Raw genomic sequence first — 7,233 nt, forward strand, 5'->3', positions numbered from 1 at the left:
AAATTTTGGAGCAGTTTGAAATTTTTTAGATGTAGCTAAAACTGAAAATCTATTATGACTTGCAGGTTTGAGGTAGGCAGCTGAGATAGGGAGTAGATTATAGCGCCTATGGAAGTGAATATTAATTTTTTTTATGATAATTTTTATGGATGTTTGAAAATTTGGGATGTTTTTAAAGATATTTTTTCTGATTTCAATGTTTATTTTATGATTAATGAAACACTACTGGTTTTGTACTGATGTCAAAAAGAAGATTGCGAAAAGTGGTGTGAACTGTTTTGAAAAAATAAAAAAATTATGCCCTATGGAAATCTTTGTTTTGTGAATTGTGTGACTTATATAGTTGTGCGTGACTATTGAGAATCTGATAATGGAATTATGATTAAGGATAGTATAGTTCGGGACAAAACTATTGCATAACTGGATAACTATTACTTAGTAATAAAACTCTGTGCAAGTATGCCTTGCTGAGTTGTGATTTTACCACTCATTCTCACTCATCATTCGTGAACATTTCCTTAATTTGAATAATAAATGAGACATATTCTAGAGTAAATACACTAATATCCACTCTTTGCAGGTACAGAGTTCAAAAGATAGGAAGATGTGAATTGGAGCTTAAAATGATCAAAAGAGCAAAGAAAAAGTGCACCCGATGACCTAAAACTAAAGCGTCTTAGGTACTACAGTCACAATCTGCTGACCGCGATCACAGTGGTCAAAGATAGTCAGTCAACTATGATCGCATGAGTTTGTCGCAGTTATGGCTAACTGGTACGATCGCGGCTCAGCGAAAGTATTCAACCCAAGGCCAAAACTATAATTGCATGTGCTAATCCCAATTTGACATAATGACTCAAACCCTAGATTTATGGAGAAGAATTCTAACTTCCCCAATTTTTAGGTTTTAGCTCTAGACTTCATTGTCTCCATTTTTTGAAAAGAAAATATTGTATAAATTTTGGGTAAAGGATACATTGGAGACTTTCTACGTGGATGATTTTCTCACTTCCATTGTTGATATTGTAGGAGAGCCAAGTTTGATGTAACATCTACTTAGTTCTTCAACAATTTGTTTCAACGGAGATTATGTGTACATCTATGCTTATTTATCTTGTGTTTAGCAAAATCTCCCTCTTACGATTTATGTGAATAGTGGTTTAAATGTTTGTGGGTTATTATTGTTAGTATCCATTCGGTAGTTCATGGTTATGGGTTTTATCATTGCTATGCTATTTTTGTTGGGATTTGATGAGTGAAAGACCCAAATACCTACATGGGTTTGATGACTGAAAGCTACAAAATTTAGAAAGTTCAAGACCATCTTCAAAAGAAGGGTTTTGGGTGAAGTACAGGAATCCATATCATCCTCGGAAAAGGGATGTGGATACCAAAGCAACGATAGAAAATTATGTGTGTAGTTTGCTAAATTTTCACTATCTAAGACATAAGGTAAACGTGTGGTTGACTATGCAATAGGTATCATCCTAGAGATAGGGACGCCTAGATTGAAGTTGTGGTTACCTATTATTGAACACACCTATTAGGTATTCAAAAGAATAATTTGGGATTTTGTTGAAAGACTAGAATCAAAATCTACATCCAAGCTACCCATATTTGATTTACTAAATTGATATTATTACTGACTCCCACATGTCACTCCCTTAGTAATGCATAAACCTAAGATCCGTGCATAATTGTTAAAACTCTAATTATTCGTAAACCCAAATTTATACTAGAAAACACAAAAAAAAACATTAGTCTAGGATCCAATCCCACAATTTTATCTTTTTGTACCATTTTTTTGAATTTAACTTGTACCTATCATTTTGAATTAACTTGATTGCCACTCACTTTGTTCCTTGTGGATTCGAAACCGACTCCAATAAGTTGACTTATAAGTTGAGCATTATCAAAATTGTCATCGTTGCAGGGGAACATTTTGGCATACTAACTTATTTTGAAATTTTAGTTTACTTGCTTTTATTCAAGCTTGTATATATCTGTTTGTGATTTTCCTTTATAGGTAGATTTTATTTTATTTTTATTTATCTCTATGGCATTTACTTAAATATATGATATTGGTAGTTGGGAATCCTATCATGAAGACCCATGTCCAAATTATAATATACCATACTTTATGAGAGATGGTAACTATGCTCCCTGGAGAGAGATGGAATCATCACCTCAATCCTATAGGGATTATGGGCGCACGTTATGTAGTGATCGAGATGGACATTGGGATGATTTTTCAAATGCCCCCTCCCCCTATTATACTAACAAAATTGCTAGTACTTTTTAAGAGATTGATAGGTCTTATGAAGAGAGAAAGAAGAAGCAACGAATCGGACCCATTAGTTTTCGAGCGATGCTTCAAACTATTTTATATCGGGTGAATATAACTAAGGGGAACATGCAAAAATTATATCAATCTTACGGGGTGTTCGACTGGGCAAATTTCAAGGAAAGGGAACTAGGCAAGAACATCATTCTTGTAAATCTCACAACCTTGCCTATATCCTAAGAAGAGTTCATCAAGAAGAGAAACCAAGCTACGATGATGAGCTAGGTAGTAAAGACTCCTCGGTGACTTCCACATCAATCAATTCATATGAGGTAGAAGAATCCACAATAAAAGGAAAGGTCCTAGAGTCTTAAGAAGAAGCAAAGAAAAGCTCTTATAGGGGCGCTAGCTCATTCCGGAGTGAAGATGCTTTGGAAGAGGCTAACCCGGAGTTATGGTTTGGACCTCATTCAAAACACTTTTCAACATTATGCTAAGAGGATGTGATGAGGATCCATGCCTCTGAACAAATGATGGATTGTGGGGAAAAGGGGTCCGACTCTTATATTTTGGAGTTTGACATTACAAAGGAGCACATGGAATCCCATCCATAAAAGGCCAAGATGCTTAACTTCTGAAATACAAGGAATGACCTATTGATGTTCTTAATTTTAACCAAGGAACAAATTCAAAAGTTTGATGTGATGTTGAATAAAAAGTTTAAATCTTCAAAATAGCGAGACCGAAGCATGCTTTTCATTTCAACACCTCTTCTAAGCCTTATCTTATAAGATCTGAATATTTTGTCCCTTTTTCGCTCATTTCATATGGAGAGAAAGGTGGGAATGAGATTAAAATGTTCTATGTAAAAGAACAAAAGAAAGTAGAAGGGACGTCTTGATAATACAATAAACTAAGCACTCAATGGGACGCAATCCATCATGCGACTACTAGTGGGACGTATCCTTGTTAATTATGCATGGTAGAATAGATTTTTGTGTTGTTTATGCATGCATAATCCATGAAACATGGTGTTAAAATAAATTCTGATTGAAGTTGAAAAAAGGAAAGTGTGGATTTGGTAATTTGGATTGAACAGAGAGTGCAGAAAACCAAATTACTGGTCTCAGTTACCGCAATTATAGAAGCTGCAAGCCTGAGACCGCATCACTAGGCTTGTGATTGTGGTCGAATCAAATTAAAAAAACCATCCAAATGCCATTTTATCTTGTGCCTCATTTTCACATTCTTTAAAATTTACTCTCAATTTTGTGGCTTTGCATTGCATTTTCATGTACCAACTCATCTCATGCATCCTTTAATTCGGTAAGTTGTCTCAATTTCCTTGGTTTTGTTATAATCACATGCTTAGAACTTGTAACATAGAAAATGGCCTCAATTAGTGTTTTCAATTGAGAAATACCTTCCTATTTCAATTTTTTATTGTGGTTAGCTCTTATACTAGGAGTGCACACTAATGGGGAAGTAGTGAGTACCAAAATTTAAGCTTTAAAAGGTTGAAACAATCATGTACTCCATGTGTTTGATTAAATTCCCCAATGAATTTAATTTGAATTCTTTAAAGTTTAGGGGCTACAATCACACATTCTAGGCTTTAGTTGAGCGTTTATAATGTTGAATACCTAGTTGAAACAAAGAATTGGAGTTATAATCTCATTTTGAGCACTGCATAAGAAGTTGCCAATTCTGGTCTTAGATACTACGATTGCAGTCATGGGACCACAATTTCATCAACGTAGTCACGGTTAACACTCTATGATCACCATACCTGAGTGAAAATTTAGGCAGATATCAAAATTTTTGCACATCCTTAACTGGCCCCGAAACATTCCATAACAGTACCACATGAGCTTATTAGTTTATTCTAGCATGGTATTTGGTTTGATAATTCTAATATTTGCCTGAGTTACATTGCTTACAGGTTCTAAGTCACTCAAAAATGGGAGATTTTTATGACACCCGATTCATAGCCACAGTATGCCAACACTAATATGATGCAGACTTTCACAGAACAAAGCTACTCCCTGAAAGGGGTATCAGCCTAAACAAGGTGGAAGAAAAGTTCCCAGAATTCCATGTCAGGCTCACTAAAACCTGGTTGATGTTTATTTCCCCTGAAGCCTGATATTATAATAAGAAATGGGTGTGTGAGTTCTCAACGTAGTTTTCCTCGCAAACCCAGTAATAAAAATTTAGGGTCAGAAGGTGAACTTCAGAGCAGAGCAAATTAATTCAGTGTATGAGCTCATAAATGTTGATATAGGGGAGCTTCATGACAAGGTATACAAGATAGGGACTTGGATGGCTGATATCTTATTCCCTATAAAAGCAATTCCCTTGGCCACCACTAAGCGAGATATTTTGATGAAGGACTTCAAGGATGAAGCCGTGTTGTGGTTGAACATCATCTATAGTAGAGTCTGACCATGCACTCACATAACCATTGTCATAGACATGAGAGCTCAGATTTTAGCTTGCAAACTATCTGATATTTCTCTGAATATGGGAGAGATTGCCCTCTTCGAGTGGCGGTACTTGAAGAACCATGAAGGTACTCATCTTCTCTTTCCTTCCCTTATCACTGATTTATGTAGGAGGATAGAAATGGATGATTATGCTACATACACTTGGGTATGCCCACACTCTCTTATCTTTCTACTCAAATTTAAAGGCGAGGGCGCTTAGGTCAGAGTAAGAAGAAAAAGATAGACTCAAGCAAATCATTTCAAGTGGATACTCTTCCAGACCCTCATCAGCCACAACCTTCGATGATATATCTATTCAGATGCAAGGGGTGAGGGAATTATTGTTCAGATTACCTCAGTAACTAAGAGAGTCCTCTACTGCTCGTCATTCATTGGTGGCCCAGTCATATTATAATGAGTACATGGTGGAGCAGAAGAAGAAGATTACCATAGTAGATAGTCTGGAGAGAGCCTATTTATCCTTAGTTGCTTCTCATAGAGGCTTCAAGGACTCGCATGAGAATATGGTGAAGAGAGAAATTTTTTTCAAAAACTGTGGAAACGGGTAAAAGGCATCTTCAAGGTGCTCAAACCCAACCATCTACTACCTTCACCGAGATTAGATAGTAAAGATAAAGCACCTGTACACTGGTCAGCTAATAATGCGGGTAGTGGTGATGCTGAGTTAACAGGAGGAGATATCTCATGATGCGGATAGAGGGAGCCCCTTTTACTTTTATCTTCTTGCACATATAGTGTGGACATTGCATTTCTTTTAGTAGGGGTGGCCCCAGACTTAGTTATATTGTCTTAGTATTGTGTTACCGAATATTTCTTTTTATGACTATTTTGAGATGATGTTTGGATGATATTTTTATCTTTTTGTTGGGGATTCTAGATTTTGGGTACTCAGGTAGTACCCTCATTTTATAGATTATTATGTCTTGTAGTTTTAGTTCTCTTTTTAGCTTTGTATTTAGTTTGATTTAGATTGAGACATAGTGCAGAGGAATTTTGTGTACTCATATCTTGAGTAACATGAATGCAAGGGTAGTCTGAGTACCTGTGGAATTTCATTTTGTAAAGTTGGGATCACTTTTTACAACATTGGCAAAGTTTGAGTATCTATATAGATAGTTCACCTGTTTTGAGCCAAGATGTGAGACTAAGGCTTTTGTGGTAGTTATAGTTTAGCAAATTATGCGTAGTGCTTTTGCAAAACAAGAAACCCCCTCCATCTAAAATTTTTGAAAAATCAAGGGCATGGACGTGAGTAATGTTGCAACAAATCTTTTTTGCTCTTTGTGGTTTCGCCAATTTTTGACTTGTAAATAGTGATAAATGGTCCTCTTTTGTCTCTAGCGGGAGGGACATTTTAATTCCCTTGGCGAATTTTGCATGCCATGTATGGTGAGATTTTGTCATTTATCTCTTGTATACTTGTGTTATCTAGAAATTTCCCCGTTAGCCTTTCAAAACTAATCTTGATTGTATGTAGTTGGAGAAATGACCTTAGGCCATCCTTGTGATTTTAGAACCCACTCTAGCCTAAAAAGCCTACCCGTTCATAATTGAAATCCTTAGTTACCCACTTTGAGCCTTTAGACCTTTCTTTGGAAAATTCATTACAAGTCATGTTCCATTCTTTTTATCCCTATTTTAAATTGTACCCTCCTTGAATATGAAAGTGCAACTTGAGTCTTAAACCCTAAGTTGGGGGTGGTTAAAGTGATGAAAGGAAGTTTGGAGCCATGAAGTATTATTAAAATGCCCAATGTGCCTAAGTGTTGAAAAGAATTGTTTAGAAAAAAGGAAAGGATCCAACAAAGGAATGAATTGCATGTAAGTTTCAAGAAAAAGAAATGAAAGAAAAGCAGTGAACAAAGGAATCCAATGTGCCAACCAAAATATAGTGTTTATCATATCAACAAATGTGGTTCCCAGTGTTAGTCCCCCCCCCCCAAGACTACACCTTCTCGGTGAGGTACATAATTCCCTGTAATCCTAAATTAATATATTTTGCACATAAACCCAACCATTAAGAAATGAGTCTTTATTAAGGTATTTTCAGACATGGTATTGTCACACTAATAAGCTTTCAAGATAATTTAAGTATGCCTAACCAATCCATAATTACATTAGACTCCTAAATTCCATTAAAATCTAAATATATGGCTTTAAGGGCACTCTAAAACCATTTTTATTTTTCATTAACCATTAATACAATGCAATGTTTCAAATATAAGATAAATGATGTAAATTGGGTGTTCAAAAACCAAGATTTTTAAAGTGGGTTGAGGTTAATGCTATTACCAAAAAAATCAATTTAGAGAAACCTATGTTCCCCATTCAAATCCTCATAACAATACACCCATTTAGACTTAAAAACCATCAATTAAAGAATGAATAATATATTTGGATAATGGGAAAAATAATTCAAGTAATAACCATCAAAAGACCTCA

This window comes from Capsicum annuum, unplaced genomic scaffold, assembly GCF_002878395.1.
Source record: "Capsicum annuum cultivar UCD-10X-F1 unplaced genomic scaffold, UCD10Xv1.1 ctg5425, whole genome shotgun sequence".
Classification (NCBI taxonomy): Eukaryota; Viridiplantae; Streptophyta; class Magnoliopsida; order Solanales; family Solanaceae; genus Capsicum; species Capsicum annuum.